We start from the raw sequence: 17,580 nt of genomic DNA on the forward strand, positions 1-17,580 counted from the left end.
ACGACATCCCACATGTCACAAGCTGTGCTTTGTACTCAGCCAAGCTGCCGTGCCAGACCTTAACTTAACCGACTATTTAGAAGGAGAATATTTGACCAGTTACTCACCAACCAGCTCCTTCCACTGCACAGAAACAAGAACCAAATACTGGAGGACTGAAAAAGTAGAAAAAAAAGGAGCACCTCCTCTCCCCTTCACTGAACTCACCACTCAGCAAACACATACCTCCAGACTCTGTTTACAATCTGCACTCCTTATCAATCTTTTAGTCATTCTTTACTGTTTTTCTATATTCTGTCCAACATTCTGACCTGCCACCCATCTTTGTGCAATTCCATTCCTTTAATTTTGATATTAACTTTAACATTTATAGTAAACCATGGTTAGTGAGTCCTCCCCACTCCGAATCCTGTTCATACTGAGAATCCCAGGGTGGAGAGCTGGGATATCCTGTCTCAAAACACAGTCACAGAGACACAGCATCATTTACAGCACAGAACAAGGCCATTTGGCCCATCAATTCCATGTCAGCTCTCCAGGGAGCAATCCACTCAGTCCCACTGCCCCACATCAGCCCAAAGCCCTGCAAGTTTATTTCTATGATATTTTCCCTCAATCTCCTTTGCTCCAAGGAGAACAACCCCAACTTCTCCAACCTACCCTTGTGAACTCTCTGCTGTGTCAGCAGGTGTGATAACTGAGTGAATCCCTTCCCACACACTGAGCAGGTGAACGGCCTCTCCCCAGTGTGACTGAGTTAATGAATATTCAGCTTTGATGGAGAACCGAATCCCTTCCCACAGTCCCCACATTTCCACGGTTTCTCCATGGTGAGGGTGTCCTTGTGTCTCTCCAGGTTGGATGATCAGTTGAAGCCTCGTTCACACACAGAACACGTGTACAGTTTCTCCCCGCTGTGAATGGTGTGATGTTTTCTCAGGCTGTGTAACTGGTTAAAGCTCTTTCCACAGTCAGTCACTGGAACACTCTCACTCGGGTGTGTGTGTCTCGGTGCTTTTCCAGTCACACTGATGTTTGAAATCTTTTCCCACAGGCAGAACAGACAAACATTTCTCCTTCCACATTCTCAGTCCGATGATATTCAGGTCCTGATGAATCGAGTGTTTCTGTCAGATCTTGATGTGATGCTTGGTTTGAATTTCCCGTCAATAAATACTCCCATTCTAATACCCTGTAAAAGGAGTTTACAAAAGTCAGCATTGTCAGTCCAGGGTAGAAATTCAGAATAGACAGTTCTAGTTTCTATGGAACATTCTTTCCTCTCTTGTTTCCCCCAAACATGTGGTCCATTCAAACTAAAAGAAGCCAAATTAAGCAACAAATTGTAACAGAAGCAAAGGGAACCTTCCCAACTAAACCAGAACATTGCTCCCAGTGTCCACGAGACACTCCGTATCCTGAGGTGTCCACCGGTTGCAGAAGGCCACCCTGGCACAGACAAGACCACGGAAGACAGGGCAGCAGCTAAAGTGACACCCCCACTCCCAACATGGTCCCTGTACATCCTGGACCTACACATTGTTTCTCAGCCTGAGCGAGAGAGAGATGGAGAAGGTGAGAACTGAGTGTTCAAATATACAAACCTGGGTGGGTTTGGGGTGGATGAGGTGAGGGAGAGGAGGGCATTGGGGGGACTGGGGGTTTTGGAAGGGCATGTGATCGAAAGGGCTGTGGGTGTGGGTGGAGTTTTAACCAGGCCCAAGAGCAGGTCCCAGAAAAGATCCTCCAACCTCCCCACCCCACCTCCACACCGAGTGGCCAGAGATTAGGAGAATGGGGCTAAACTGTAACCAAGGCCATTGATAAGGTCACACTAGGCAGACTGGTCATGAAAATAAAAGCAAATCAGCAAGTTAGAGCCAAAATTGACTCAGAGGCAGGAAGCAAAGGGTAATGGTTGATGAGTGTTTGTGTGACTGGAAGGCTGTTTTCAGTGAGGTTCTGCAGGGATCAGTACTGGGTCCTTTGCTTTTTGTTCTATATATCAATGGTTTGGACTTGAATGTAGGGGGTTTGATTAAAAACTTTGCAGATGATACAAAAACTGACCATGTAGTTGATAATGAAGAAGAAAGCTGTAAACTGCAGGAAGATATCAATGGACTGGTCAGATGGGCAGAATAGTGACAAATGGAATTCAATCCGGACAAGTGTGAGGTAATGTATTTGGAGACAGCCAACAAGGCAAGGGAATACACAATAAATGGTAGGATATTGAGAAGTATAGAGGAACAGAGGGAACTTGGAGTGCATGTTCATAGATCCCTGAATATGGCTGGGCAGGTAGATAAGGCGGAAGGGATACTTGCCTTTATTGGCCAAGGCAGAGAACATAAGAGCGTGGAGGTTACTCTGGAAATGTATAAACCACTGGTTAGAACACAGCTGGAGGACTGTGTACAGTTCTGGTCACTGCACTGTAGGAAAGATGTGGCTATATTAGAGAGGGTACAGAAGAGATTTACGAGGATGTTGTCTGGATTGGAGAATTTTCGTTCTGAGGAAATATTGGATAGGTGAGGGTTGTTTTTTTTGGAACAGAGGAGGCTGAGGGGAGACCGAATTGAAGTGTAGAAAATGATGATGGGTCGAAATAGAGTGGTTAGGAAGGACCTATTCCCCTTGGTTGAGGGGCCCATAACCAGGGGCATCGATTTATGGTAAGAGGTAGGAAATTTAAAAGGGATTTGAGGGGAAATGTTTTCAACCAGAGGGCAGTGGGGATCTACAACTCACTGCCTGGGAGGGTGGTAGAGGCAGAAACCTTCAAAACAATTAGTGCCCTAACCTACAAGTGTATTATTACGACCAACCGCTCAAGTCAAAGCCCCCCAATCAAAATATACAGTTTTGATAGTGGTGGGAGAAACACACTGTTGATTCAGTCCTGTCCCTCACAGATCGCCTGACATTTTAAACATTCCAAATTAAGGAAAGATCCAGCCAAATTGTACCATCTATTAACCCCCGAATAAGGCAAACCAAACCAGGTGTCTTTAGATCAACGAATTAAGTGTTTAATTCGAAAAACTAACTTCTTAAACACTACTAACATATAAACATTTTAAACAGAAAAAATAGTGTCTTTGCATATTTACGCTCCTGCTGAAGTGAAATCTTCCTAAGTGGAATAGTCCAAGGTTGCTTGAAGTCCTTACAGCCGTCTGATTGGGGGTGGGGGGGGAGGTGGTGGGGGGAGAAAATAAAACAGTAGAGCAGTTCATAGTCTAGTTCAGCAGTTGAATTGATGCTGTTCTTCTCCAGCGATAAATTTCAACAATTACAGTTCAGTAGTTAAAGGAATTGGTTATCTTCTTTTATGAAATTAATCTGACTTGATATAAAAAAAATTTTGAGAGTATAATAATTAGGGTCTAAATAAACCAAGAGAGAGCTCTCTTTTCCTTCAGTATATGCTGGATGATCATCTGTGTCTGTCTCTGTTAACGGTGTCTCAAATGCTAGTTTTTCAACCAGTTTCAAATGTCAATTGGAAACAATGTACCTCTCGATCTTCAGACTCTGAGTGGCTGTATCCTGGGGCAACGAGAATACATTCTTTGACTCAGTCTCTGGAGCTTGTTGCCTTAAAGCAGTACTGTTCCTTTTCCAGCCTTAAAGGCACACTGCATTCTTCCTGGAAAAAAAATACAGGATCATAACACGATGGACCAACAGCTGGAAAGAAGGATTAGGCTGGATGGCTCAGCCAGCGAGGGCACGCTGGGCCGAATGGTCTCCTTCCGTACTGTAAATTTCCAGGATTCTAAGTTGAGGAGCAGCCCATTCAGGTAATGATACAGGGGCTGTAACCTCTCACACTGAATATATACATGGCCCATGGACTCTTCAAGGCTGCAAACATCACATGCAGCCTGAGAGTGGGTGAAGCTGCTTAAAACCCTATTGTCCAGGATGCCCCATCTCCTGGGCACTCGGACCCAGTTGGAAACAGAATTTGTCAGGTCCTGTTTGCTCTCTGTGCCCTCACCAAGATGGCTGTGCTTGCACCCTGACCCCGCCCTGTCCAAGATAGCGGCCAGTGACCCCTCTCCCCCGGACCTGTCACCATGAGGTAAACACGGGGCCTCTTGGCCGACCAGTCCACCCAAGGCTCCAATTCCTCCCCTGTCCCCACATCTCCTCTCACCTCCCGAGCCACCTGGTCCATCTCAGTCCATCTCCATTACCTACGCTGGACATGCTCAGTGCACAGTTCGATCCCACGCCAATGCACTCAGCCCCTGTGGTCATTGAAAAGGGACTGACCCTTATCACGGGAGTCCTGGGTAATGAATCCTGCACTGAAAGCTCCAAATATTGAATGGATGATTTTGTGTCATCCCATTGAGATCAGGGTCAGAGAGACAATGGAGAAAATTATTAAATAAATTATACAGAAACCCGAGTGCCCGGGACATCAACTATAGTGTGAAGTACACTGGGAATTCTGTTCTTCACCTACATTTGGACTCAGGAATTAGAGGGATGTTTTCATAACTTGTAGTTGACACCAAACTGGATGATAGAACTAATAATGAGGAGGAGTGCATTGAAATCCAGGAAGACAGAAACAGGCTGGCAGACTGGACAGATAAATGGGAAATGAAATTCAACATAGTGAAATGTGAACTGGTTCATTGTGGGAGGAGGAATAAGGAGGCCAGTTATTGGTTAGAATGTAAGAAATTAAATGGAGCAGAGGAGCAAAGAGATCTGGGAACAGAGTCACATAAATCACTAAAAGGAGCAACACAAGTGGATAAGAGAGCAAAGAAAGAGTTGATGTTCTTTTCTAGAGGAATACAATGTAACAGCAGGGAGGGAATGTTAAATTTATAGAGAACCTCACTAAGAAGGACTGTGAGCAGTTCTGGTCTCCAGATTAAAAAAGGATATTGAAGACTGAAGAAAGTGCAGAATAGATTTACAAAGATGTCACCAGAGAGGATGTTACTATCCAGCAAGATTGAGCAGGCTGGGGATCCTTTCTCTGGAAAAGAGAAGACTAGGAGGAGATCTGATAGAGGTCTTTAAAATTATCAGTCAGTCAGAACAAGGGGGCAGCAATATAATACAGACATTAACAGGTCAAATAGAGAACTTAGGAGGAATTTCTCTACTCAGAGAGTGGTGAGAATGTGGAACTCACTGCCATGTGGAGTGGTTGAAGGTGATAACAATGATGTGTTTAAGGGGAGGCTCAATACATTTATGAGGGAAAAGGGAATAGAGGGATATGGGGACAGAGTGGGACAAGGTAATCAGATTGGGAGGAGGCTCATGTGGATTATAAACAGCAACACAGACTAGTGGGGCTGAACGGCCTGTTTCTGGGCTGTAATTCTGTGTACATTCAGCCTGGGTGGATTAATGCTCAGGTTCACTGGGCCCAGGGGTGGATTAATGAAAGTTCTGGCTCTATGTTTTAGACGATGCTGCCGAGTATTGCAGGTGATGGAGAAGAGTTTCTCTCTATCTACCCTATCAGTTTCAATTAATATCTTGAAAACTTTGATTAAATCACCCCTTAATCTTCTGAATTCCAGGGACTACAACCCTCACAGTGAGGTGAATCATTCTGGCAGAAGGAATAGGGAGAGGCAACATACACTTAATGGTACAGTTCTAAAGAGTTTACAGGGATAGAGGGACCTGAGGGTTCATGTGCAGAGATCACTGAAAGTGGAAGGATGTGTTGAGGGAACAGCTGGCAAAGCAAATGGGATCTTGGGCCTCATAAATAGAGGTATTGAACACAAAAGGAAGGAAGTGATGCTGAACATTTATAAAGCTCTGGTTCGGCCACAACTAGAGTATTGCATCCAGTTCTGGTCACCACACTTTCGGAAGGATGTGAAGGTCCTTGAGAGGGTGCAGAGATTTATCAGAATGGTTCCTGAGATGAGAGAATTTAACTACAAGGTTAGGTTGGAGGAGCTGGTGTTGTTCTCCTTGGAGCAAAGGAGATTGAGGGAAGATCTGATAGAAGTGTTGAAAATGATGACAGGTTTAGATAAGGCAGACCGAGAAAAGCTGTTCCCATTAGCTGATGATACAAGGATTAGTGGACACAGATTCAGGTTTTGAGATACAGGAGGGATGTGAGGAAGCAGTTTTTTTACACAGTGAGTGGTAATGACCTGGAACTCACTGCCTATGAGGGTGGTGGAAGTGGAGACAGTCAATGATTACAAAAGGAAATTGGATGGACACTTGAGGGAAATAAACCTGCAGGACTACGGGGATAGAGTGGGGGAATGGGACTGACTGGATTGTTCTACAGAGAGTGGGATGGAATCAAAAAGCTCAATGTCCTCCTTCTGTGCTGTAATGACTCTGATTCATTTGTGTAATCTCTCCTCGTAATTTAACCCTTGGAGTCCAGGTATCATTCAGGTAAATCTACACTGCACTCCCTCCAAGGCCATTATATCCTTCCGAAGGTGTGGTGCCCAGAACTGAACACAATACTCCAGGTGTGGTCTAACCAGGGCTTTGTGTATCTCAGTGCTTTTCCACTCTCACTGATAGCTGAAATCTTTTCCCATAGACAGAACAGACAAACCTTTCTCCTTCCACATTCAAAGGCCGATGATATTCAGGTCCTGATGTATCAAGTGACTCTGTCAGATCTTGATGTGATGTTTGGCTCGAGATTCCCCATCTGCATATCCCCTGCTTCTCAGCCCCTGTAAAAGGAGTTTACAAAAACCATCACTGTCAGTCCAGGATAGAAATTCACAACATTCTCTCCTCCTGCTTCCTGGCCCAGGATGACTGTGCATGCACCCTGCTGTACATTGTCCTGAGGGAGGCCACACACCAGCCTGGATTCACGTCTGCGGCTGCAGAAACGCCTGTGTATTCCCCTATCAAATCTCCTATCACTATTGCTCAGTCAGTCAGCTTTGTGACCCTCTGTGAAGCTGATCCAACGGTGCTGCCATGGCCTTGACTCTGGCTGCACTCCTTAGATGAACCATCACTTTCATCAGTATTCAGAACTGAATACTGGTTGGAGAGTGAGATGCACTCAGGGGTCTCCTGCATTCCCTGCCTGTTTCTTCTTGACTGTCAGTTGGCCACCCATTGCCTCTCTCCCTGCATACTCTTAAGCTGCAGGGTGACCATATCTATAAACGTGCTATCCACAAATCTCTCACCTCATGGATGCACCGCAGTGACACCAGCTGCAGTTCATGCTCCGAAAACCGGAGTTCGAGCTGCTGCAACTTGTTTTATCTTCATCCATGTGATGTGGGTGTTGCTGGCTCGGCCAGTATTTATTGCCCATCCCAAACTGCCCTTGACAACTGAGAGGCTCGCTCGGCCATTTCAGAGGGCATTTCAGAGTCAGCCACATTGCTGTGGATCTGGAGTCACATGTCGGCCAGACCAGGTAATGACAACAGATTTCCCATCTCATGAACCAGATGGATTTTTTAATTGCAGATTTATTAATTGAATTTAAATGTCACCATCTGCCGTGGTGGGAATCGAACCCATGTTCCAGTGACATTACCCCGATGTCACCACCTCCCCCAATGATACCTCCTACACAAATGGTTATCTGGAGTTGGCACATTACACAGGATGTGCACTCCAGAGGTCGGAGCAGCCCCACCATTGGCAGGAATTTGGGACTTGTAACTGCAAAGGCTTTTGTCATCAAAAAGGACTGTGTAATGTATCAGTGTGGTGTGAGATAGTCAAGTGTTGAATAAGTAAATAAAATATCTTTGTAAATAGCTGTCACCACAATTTACAATCAAAGTGCTATTTAGATAATTGTGGATTTCTTTTAGTTTCGTTATTAGAACAAAAGACTTAAAATGTGAAATCTTGTCTAATTTATTAGTGTGGTCTGGGGATTCATATCTCATTTTTCATATTGACAATCTGTGAGGTCGGAACAACTGGAAAGTGGGATCAACAGATACAATGGGCAGAATGGCCTCCTCCTGTGCTGTAAATAGAGTCAGAGAGTTATACAGCACAGAAACAGGCCCTTCGGCCCATCGTGTCCGTGCCGGCCATCAAGCACCTAACTATTCTAATCCCATTTTCCAGCACTTGGCCCATAGTCTTGTATGCTATGGTGTTTCAAGTGCTCATCTAAATACATGGTTAAATGTTGTGAGGGTTCCGGCCTCTACCACCTCTTCAGGCAGTGCTTTTCAGATTCCAACCACCCTCTGGGTGAAACTTGTTTTTTCCCACAAATCCTCTCTAAACCTCCTGCCCCTTACCTTAAAATCAATGTCTCCTGGTTATTGACACCTCCACGAAGGGAAAAAGTTTCTTCCTATCGAACCTATCAATGCCCCTCATAAATTTGAATACCTCAATCATATCCCCCTTCAGCCTTCTCTGCTCTAACGAAAACAACCCCAGCCTATCCAGTCTCTCTTCATACCTGAAATGCTCCAGCCCAGGCAACATCCTGGTGAATCTCCACTGCACCCTCTCCAGTGCAATCACATCCTTCCTATTGTGTGGTGCCTTGAACTGTACACAGTACTCCAGCTGTGGCCTAACTCGCGTTTTATAAAAGCTCCACCATAACCTCCCTGCTCTTATATTCTATGCCTCAGCTGATAAAGGCAAGTATCCCATATGCCTTCCAAACCACCTTATCTACCTGTGCTGCTGCCTTCAGTGATCTATGGACAAGTACACCAAGGCCCCTCTGACCTTCATTACTTCCTAGGGTCCTCCCATCCATTGGATATTCCCTTGCCTTGTTAGTCCTCCCAAAATGCATCACCTCACATTTCTCAGGATTAAATTCCATTTGCCACTGCTCTGCCCATCTATATCGTCCTGTAATCTAAGGCTTTCCTCCTCACTATTTACGACACCACCAATTTTCATGTCAACTGCGAATTTGCTGATCATACCTCCTATATTCACATATAAATCATTAATGTACACTACAAACAGTAAGGGTCCCAGTACCGAACCCTGCGGCACACCACTGATCTCAGGTTTCCACTCGCAAAAACAACCCTCGACCATCACCCTCTGCCTCCTGCCACTAAGCCAATTTTGGATCCAATTTGCCAAATTGCCCTGGATCCCATGGGCTCTGACCTTCTTCACCACTCTCCCAAGTGGGATCTTATCAAAAGCTGACTGAAATCCATGCAGACTACATCAACTGCTTTACCCTCATCTACACACCTAATCACTGCCTTGAAAAATTCAATCAGGTTAGTTAGACACGATCTCCCCCTGACAAAGCCATGTTGACTATCCCTGATTAATCCCTGCCTCTCCAACTGGAGATTAATCCTGTCCCTCAGAACTTTTTCCAATATTTTCCCAACCACTGATGTTGGACTCACTGGCCTGTAAGTACCTGGTTTATCCCTGCTACCCGTCTTGATAATGGCACCACATTCGTAGTCCTCCAGTCCTCTGGTACCTCTCCTGTGACCAGAGAGGATCTGAAAATTTATGTCAGAGCCCCTGCTATCTCCTCCCTTGCCTCACATAACAGCCTGGGATACATCTCATCTGGGACTGGGGATTTATCAACTTTTAAGCCCGCTAAAACAGCTAATACTTCCTCACTTTCAATGCTAATATGTTCAAGTGTATCACAATCCCCCTCCCTGATCTCTACACCTGCATCATCCTTCTCCATAGTGAACAGATGCAAAGTAATCATTTAAAACCTCACCTATGTCCTCCGGCTCCACACACAGATTGGCACTTTGGTCCCTAATGGGCCCCACTCTTTCACTGGTTATCCTCTTGCCCTTAATATACTTAGAAAATGCCTTCGCATTTTCCTTGATCTTGCCCGCCAGTGTTTTTTCATGCCCCATCTTTGCTCTCCTAATTACTTTTTTTTGTACCCCCCCCCCCCCCCCCCCCCGCCGCCACCACCCCACTACACTTTCTATACTCCTCCAGGTCCTCTGCTGTTTTCAGCACTTTGAATCTGGTATAAGCCTCCTTTTTTTTCCTGATCCAATCTTCTATATCCCTTGACATCCAGGGTTCCCTGGACTTGTTGGTCCTCCCCTTCACTTTTACGGGTACATGTTGCCTCTGAACCCTCACTATTTCCTCTTTGAATGACTCCCACTGGTCTGATGCAGACTTTCCTACAAGTTGCTGCTCCCAGTCCACTTTGGCCAGATCCTGTTTTATCATATTGAAATCAGCCTTCCCCCAATTCAGTACTTTTATTTCCAGCCCGCCTTTGTCTTTTTCTTAGAGTTATGGTCACTATCCCCGAAATGCACCCCCACTGACACTTCTACCACTTGTCCAGCATCATTCCCTAGGATTAGGTCCAGTACTGCGCCTTTTCGTGTTGCACTTTCTCGGTACTGGCTCAAAAAAGTCTCCTGTATATATTTTAAGAATTCCGCCCCCTTTAAGTCTTTTACACTCAGACCATCCCAGTTGATATCAGGTTAGTTGAAATCCCCTAATATTATTACTCCATTATTTTTACACCTCTCTGAGATTTACCTACATATCTGCTCCTCTATCTCTCCCTGACTGTTTGGAGGCCTGTAGTACACTCCCAGCCAAGTGATTGCCCCCTTTTTGTTTTTAAGTTCTACTCATCTGGCCTCATGTGAAGAACCTTCTCAGATATCATCCCTCCTTACAGCAGTAATTGACTCCTTGATCAACAGAGCAATGCGACCTCCTCTTTTATCCATTCTCCTGTCACACCTGAAGATTCTATAGCCTGGAATATTGAGCTGCCAGTCCTGCCCTTCTCTCAACCATCTCTGTGATAGCAACTATATCATAATTACATGTGCTAATCAACGCCCTCAATTCATCTGTCATGCATTAAAATAAATGCAATACAACCTTGCATTTGTCACTTGTGCCTTAACAGGTCTATATTTGCTCTGCCTAACAGACTGACTCAGTTTCTCTTCTATATTTGACTGAGCATCACCCGCTCCTATACCTCCACTCTGTATCCCATTCCTCTGCCAAATGTGTTGAAACTGCCCCCAACAGCACTCGTAAACCTCCCGGCAAGGATGTTCATCCAACTTGTACAGGTCCCACCTTTGCCAGAAACAGACCCAGTGATCCAGGAAGCTAAAGCCCTCCCTCCTGCACCATCTCTTCAGCCACGCATTCATTTGCTCTTTCCTCCTATTCCTATACTCACTAGCATGTGGCACTGGAGTAATCCAGAGATTACAACCTTTGAGGTCCTGCTTTTTAATCTGCTACCTGGCTCCCTCAATTATTGTTTCAGGTCCTCATCCTCTTTTTACCTCCGTCATTGGTACCAATGTGTTCCACGATCTCTGACTGTTCACCCCCCCTTCAGAATGTCTTGCAGCCATTCCGTGACTAACTTGACCCAAGCACCAGGGAGGCAACATACCATCCTGAAGTCACGTTTGTGGCCACAGAAATGCCTATCTGTATCCCTAACGATAGAATCCATTATCAGTATAGTTCTTCCAGTCCTTTTCCTCCCCTGCTGTGCAGCAGAGCCATGCGTGGTAACACTAACTTGGCTGTTGCTGCTTTCCCCTGGGAGGTCATTCCCCCCAACAGTATCCAAAGTGGTCTATCTGTTTGAGAGGGGGATGGCCACAGGGGACTCCTGCACTACCTGCCTGTGCCTACTACTCCATCTGGTGGTCACCCATCTCATTTCTGCCTGTGCAGCCATTACCTGCAGTGTGACCACCTCTCTAAATGTGCTATCCACAACGTCCTCAGCATCGCGGATGCTCCACAGTGAATCCACCTGCAGCCCCAGCTCCATAATGCGGGTAGTCAGTAGCTGCAGCTGGATCCACTTCCTGCACACATGGTCGTCAGGGACACTGGAAGCATCCCTGATTTCCCAAATAGCGCAGGAGGAGCATATCACGGGGCTGAGCTCTCCTGCCATGCCTTACCTTTAGATTGATTAGTTACTCCCTTTAAAAGATATTAATTACACTGGAGGCTTGTTCTACTCCAAACACTACCCACGACAATCTAAATTACTCGAATTGAAAAAAAACACACTCTTAGTACTCACTTTATCACTCGAGGTCTTTTTTCAAACAAAAAACAACTTTCCCCTTATTTTTTAAAGCTAATTAAATTGACTAACAGTTGTTAATTACCCAACCAATCACAAACAAAGAACAAAGAACAATTCAGCACAGGAACAGGCCATTCGGCCCTCCAAGCCTGCGTCAATCTTGATGCCTGCCGAAACTAACATCTTCTGCACTTCCGGGGCCCATATCGCTCTATTCCCTTCCTATTCATATATTTGTCAAGATGTCTCTTAGACGTCGCTATCGTATCTGCTTCCACCACCTCCCCTGGCAGCAAGTTCCAGGCACTCACCACCCTCTGTGTAAAGAACTTGCCTCACACATCCCCTCTAAACTTTGCCCCATGCACTTCAAACCTATGTTCCCTAGTAACTGACTCTTCCACCCTGAGAAAAAGCTTCTGACTATCCACTCTGTCCATGTCGCTCATAACTTTGTAAACCTCTATCATGTCGCCCCTCCACCTCCATTGTTCCAGTGAAAACAATCCGAGTTTTTCCAACCTCTCCTCATAGCTAATGCCCTCCAGACCAGGCAACATCCTGGTAAACCTCCTCTGTACCCTCTCCAAAGCCTCCACGTCCTTCTGGTAGTGTGGTGACCAGAATTGCACGCAATATTCTAAGTGTGGCCAAACTAAAGTTCTGTCCAGCTGCAGCATGACTTGCCAATTTTTATACTCTATGCCCCGACCGATGAAGGCAAGCATGCCGTATGCCTACTTGACTGCCTTATCCACCTGCGTTGCCACTTTCAGTGACCTGTGGACCTGTACGCCCAGATCTCTCTGCCTGTCAATACTCCTAAGGGTTCTGCCATTTACTGTATACCTCCCACCTGCATTAGACCTTCCAAAATGTATTACCTCACATTTGTCCTGATTAAACTCCATCTGCCATTTCTCCGCACAAGTCTCCAACTGATCTATATCCTGCTGTATCCTCAGACAATCCTCATCATTATCCGCAACTCCACCAACCTTTGTGTCGTCCGCAAACTTACTAATCAGACCAGCTACATTTTCCTCCAAATCATTTATATATACTACAAACAGCAAAGGTCCCAGCACTGATCCCTGCGGAACACCACTAGTCACATCCCTCCATTCAGAAAAACACCCATCCACTGTTACCCTCTGTCTTCTGTGACTGAGCCAGTTCCGTATCCATCTTGCCAGTTCACCTCTGATCCCATGTGACTTCAGCTTTTGCACCAGTCTGCCCTGCGGGACCTTGTCAAAGCCTTTACTAAAGTCCATATAGACAACATCCACCGCCCTTCCCTCATCAATCATCTTCGTCACTTCCTCAAAAAACTCAATCAAATTAGTAAGACACGACCTCCCCTTCACAAAACCATGCTGCCTCTCGCTAATAAATTCGTTTGTTTCCAATGGGAGTAAATCCTGTCCCGAAGAATCCTCTCTAATAATTTCCCTTCCACTGATGTAAGGCTCACCGCCCTATAATTTCCTGGATTATCCTTGCCACCCTTCTTAAACAAAGCAACAACATTGGCTATTCTCCAGTCCTCTGGGACCTCACCTGTAGCCAATGATGATGCAAAGATTTCTGTCAAGGTCCCAGCAATTTCTTCCCTTGCCTCCCTCAGTATTCTGGGGTAGATCCCATCAGGCCCTGGGGACTTATCCACCTTAATGCTTTGCAAGACACCCAACACCTCCTCCTTTTTAATAATGAGATGACTGAGACTATTTGCACTCCCTTCCCTATGCTCATCATCCACCAAGTCCTTCTCCTTGGTGAATACTGATGCAAAGTACTCATTTAGCACCTCACCCATTTCCTCTGGCTCCACGCATAGATTCCCATCTCTGTCCTTGAGTGGGCCAACCCTTTGCCTGGTTACCCTCTTGCTCTTTATATATGTATAAAAAGCCTTGGGATTTTCCTTAATGCTGTTTGCCAATGACTTTTCATGACCCATTTTAGCCCTCCTAACTCCTTGCTTAAGTTCCTTTCTACTGTCTTTATATTCCTCAAGTGCTTCATCTGTTCCTAGCCTTCCAGCCCTTACAAATGCTTCCTTTTTCTTTTTGACTGGGCTCACAATATCCCGTGTTATCCAAGCCTCCCGAAACTTGCCAAACTTGTCTTTCTTCCTCACAGGAACATGCTGGTCCTGGATTCTAATCAGCTGACGTTTGAAAGACTCCCACGTCAGATGTTGATTTACCCTCAAACAGCCGCCCCCAAACTAAATTCGTCGGTTCCTGCCTAATATTATTATATTTAGCCTTCCCCCAATTTAGCACCTTCACCCGAGGACTACTCTTATCTTTATCCACAAGGACCTTAAAGCTTATGGAATTATGGTCACTGCTCCCGAAATGCTCCCCCACTGAAACTTCGACCAGCTGGCCGGGCTCATTCCCCAATGCCAGGTCCAGAATGGCCCCATCCCTAGTTGGACTATCTACATACTGTTTCAAGAAGCCCTCCTGGATGCTCCTCACAAATTCTGCCCCATCCAAGCCCCTAGCACTAAGTGAGTCCCAGTCAATATTGGGAAAGTTAAAATCACCCACCACTACAACCCTGTTACCTTTACATCTTTCCAAAATCTGTCAACATATCTGCTCCTCTACCTCCCGCTGGCTGTTGGGAGGCCTGCAGTAAACCCCCAACATTGTGACTGCACCCTTCCTATTCCTGAGCTCCACCCATATTGCCTTGCTGTATGATCCCTGAGGTGTCCTCCCGCAGTACAGCTGTGATATTCTCCTTAACCAGTAATGCAACTCCCCCACCCCTTTTACATCCCCCTCTATCCCACCTGAAGCTTCTAAAGCCTGGAACATTTAGCTGCCAATCCTACCCTTCCCTCAACCAAGTCTCTGTAACAGCAACAACATCATATTTCCAAGTACTAATCCAAGCTCTAAGTTCATCTGCCTTACCTGTTATACTTCTCGCATTGAAACAAATGCACTTCAGCCCATCAGTCCCGCTGTGCTCAGCAACATCTCCCTGCCTGCTCTTCCTCTTCGTCCCACTGGCCTTATTTACTATGTCTTCCTCATTTACTTCACTAGCTGTCCTACTGCTCTGGTTCCCACCTCCCTGCCACACTAGTTTAAACCCTCCCGAATGACACTAGCAAACCTTGCAGCCAGGATATTAGTGCCCTTCCAGTTTAGATGCAACCCGTCTTTCTTGTACAGGTCCCATCTTTCCCTGAAGAGAGCCCAATGGTCCAGATATCTGAAACCCTCCCTTCTACACCAGCTGCTCAGCCACGTGTTTAGCTGCACTATCTTCCGATTTCTAGCCTCACTGGCACGTGGCACAGGGAGTAATCCAGAGATTACAACCCAAGAGGTCCTGTTTTTTAACTTACTATTTAACTCCCTAAACTCCCCCTGCAGGACATCACTCTTCCTGCCTATGTCATTGGCACCGATGTGTACCACAACCTCTGGCTGTTCACCCTCCCACTTCACAATGCCCTCTGTCCGTTCAGAGACATCCTTGACCCTGGCACCAGGGAGGCAACATACCTTCCTGGAGTCTCTTTCACATCCACAGAAGCGCCTATCTGTGTCCCTGACTATAGAGTCCCCTATAACTATTACTCTTCTGCACTTTGTCCCTCCTTGCTGAACAACAGTGCCAACCGTGGTGCCACTGCTCTGGCTGCTGCTGTTTTCTCCTGATAGGCCACCCCCCCAACAGTATCCAAAACGGTATACTTGTTAGAGAGGGGGATAGCCACAGGGGATTCCTGCACTGACTGCCTGCCCCTTCTAGCGGTCACCCATCTATCTGCCTGCACTTTGGGTGCAACCACTTCTCTTAAACTCCCGTCTGTGACGCTTTCCGTCATCTTGAAAATTTCCCGTGATATCACTAAGTCCTTTTTTTCCCTCTTTCGAGTCTCAGCGCATGCCAAGAGGCACAGGGAGCCTGTCGTCGCTCTGGATCAGCTTCCTCACAGGTCCACCATTCGTCGCTCCGCTACCAGATAAGTAAGGGCATTGAGCCCCGCTCTTTATTTATAGCCTGCCATGTTTTATGTTTTCTATTTTCTATTGCACAGGATGTTCACTGCAGAGGTTGCAGCAGCCCTGCAATTGCTCCAGCTATTAGGTAATAAACTTGCTACTACGAGCGGCGCAGTGGTGAGCACCGCAGCCTCACAGCTCCAGCGATTCTGGGTTCTCCCTGTGACCGCGTGGGTTTCTGCTGGGTGCTCCGGTTTCCTCCCAAAGCCAAAGATTTGCAGGTTGATAGGTAAATTGGCGATTGTAAATTGCCCCTAGTGTAGGTAGGTGGTAGGGGAATTGAGGGGATGTGGTAGGAATATGGGATTAATGTAGGATTAATATAAATGGCTGGTTGATGGTCGGCACAGACTCGATGTATCTCTAAATAAATAAATAATAAACCTCAATACTTAAAAATAAAAGACTACTCACCGGCTACTCACTTCCCTTCTATTGGTGTCAGTTAAATCTCAGGAAGCTGCCCCTTATTCTGATGAAAACTGGAATGTTTAATTTCCAGCTCCTTGGACAAACTTCCGAACTTTGGAGAAAGGGAAACAAAGTTACAAAACTTACCAGCCAATCAACTCACAAGCTTCCTGACTCGGAGGAAATGGGAGAAGAAACTGAGAAGTGGCGGCTCGGATAGAGAAGTCGCTGCACCATCACTTCAATGCGGCCCCTCCCTTCCCCCGGGATTCTCGCCGCACGTCCGCCGAACCCGGCGGCTCTGATTCAGGACCTGAGAGCCGTTGAAACTCGGTGTTTCCGAGGCTGCGCTCAGCTTCCGGGAGCGGCACCGCGCATGCTCCGCGGAGACAAGCGGACTCCGTGGGGCAAAGCCTTCTGACGCCTGCGTGTTGCTGTTCTTGGGGTGGAGATAGGTCGTATTTTTGCGCGCGGTGCATTCTGGGCCGTATAGGCTGCCATTTACCAGTCGGGGAATGGACGGGTAGTTCATGGTTCATACTCAGAAAAATAAAATGGTATAAAGCAGCAAACATATATTAATGGCGCGTTTGCTAGCAACGTAACCAAATAGGTGCTGCATCACTGGTACATGCGCAAATGCATCGACTGAAACGTGACTGTGCCTCAGGCAGCTGCCAGGAGTAAAGATGGCGCTGCTGAATTTGACACAAAACACGACTGAAATCCAAACCGCCTCAATGGTCGCATCCAGGTCCCTGCTCCCTCCCATGATCTTCGCTTCAATCACCGCATTCAGTTTCATGTTCAATCACAGCTTTCCCACTCCCTTCCAGCGCTTATATTGGGAAGTTCAATGGCGGGGCTTCAACCCAACATTATCGGCGTTAAAAAAAAATGTTCACGGTTCACGGCTCACGGCATTGGAGTCGAAGCATGCGCAGTGCCGAACTGCTTTTCGCGGAAGCGCAATGCCAAGCAGTGTGAGTGATGGCGGCGGACAAGGTCCTTGTGAGTTGTATCACAAACTGCACCCCCTTTTCCTCTGAGGATGTTTTACTGGAGTTG

At 46.3% G+C, this 17,580-nt stretch overlaps 1 long non-coding RNA gene across 2 annotated transcripts; it reads right to left on the reverse strand.

Moving 5' to 3' along the window:
- Nucleotides 1-351: 351 nt before the first annotated feature.
- Nucleotides 352-16,863, reverse strand: LOC137349342 (uncharacterized). Of its 2 annotated transcripts, XR_010969345.1 has the most exons (4): nt 16,660-16,863; nt 6,590-6,713; nt 3,120-3,658; nt 352-1,192 (listed from the first exon to the last, which is right to left on the reverse strand). It is a non-coding gene; the product is annotated as an uncharacterized lncRNA (long non-coding RNA). The 2 variants fall into 2 exon arrangements; XR_010969344.1 differs by having other exon boundaries at nt 352-3,658.
- Between the last annotated feature and the right edge of the window lie 717 nt (nt 16,864-17,580).

The sequence above is a fragment of the Heterodontus francisci genome, chromosome 34, assembly GCF_036365525.1.
Source record: "Heterodontus francisci isolate sHetFra1 chromosome 34, sHetFra1.hap1, whole genome shotgun sequence".
Classification (NCBI taxonomy): Eukaryota; Metazoa; Chordata; class Chondrichthyes; order Heterodontiformes; family Heterodontidae; genus Heterodontus; species Heterodontus francisci.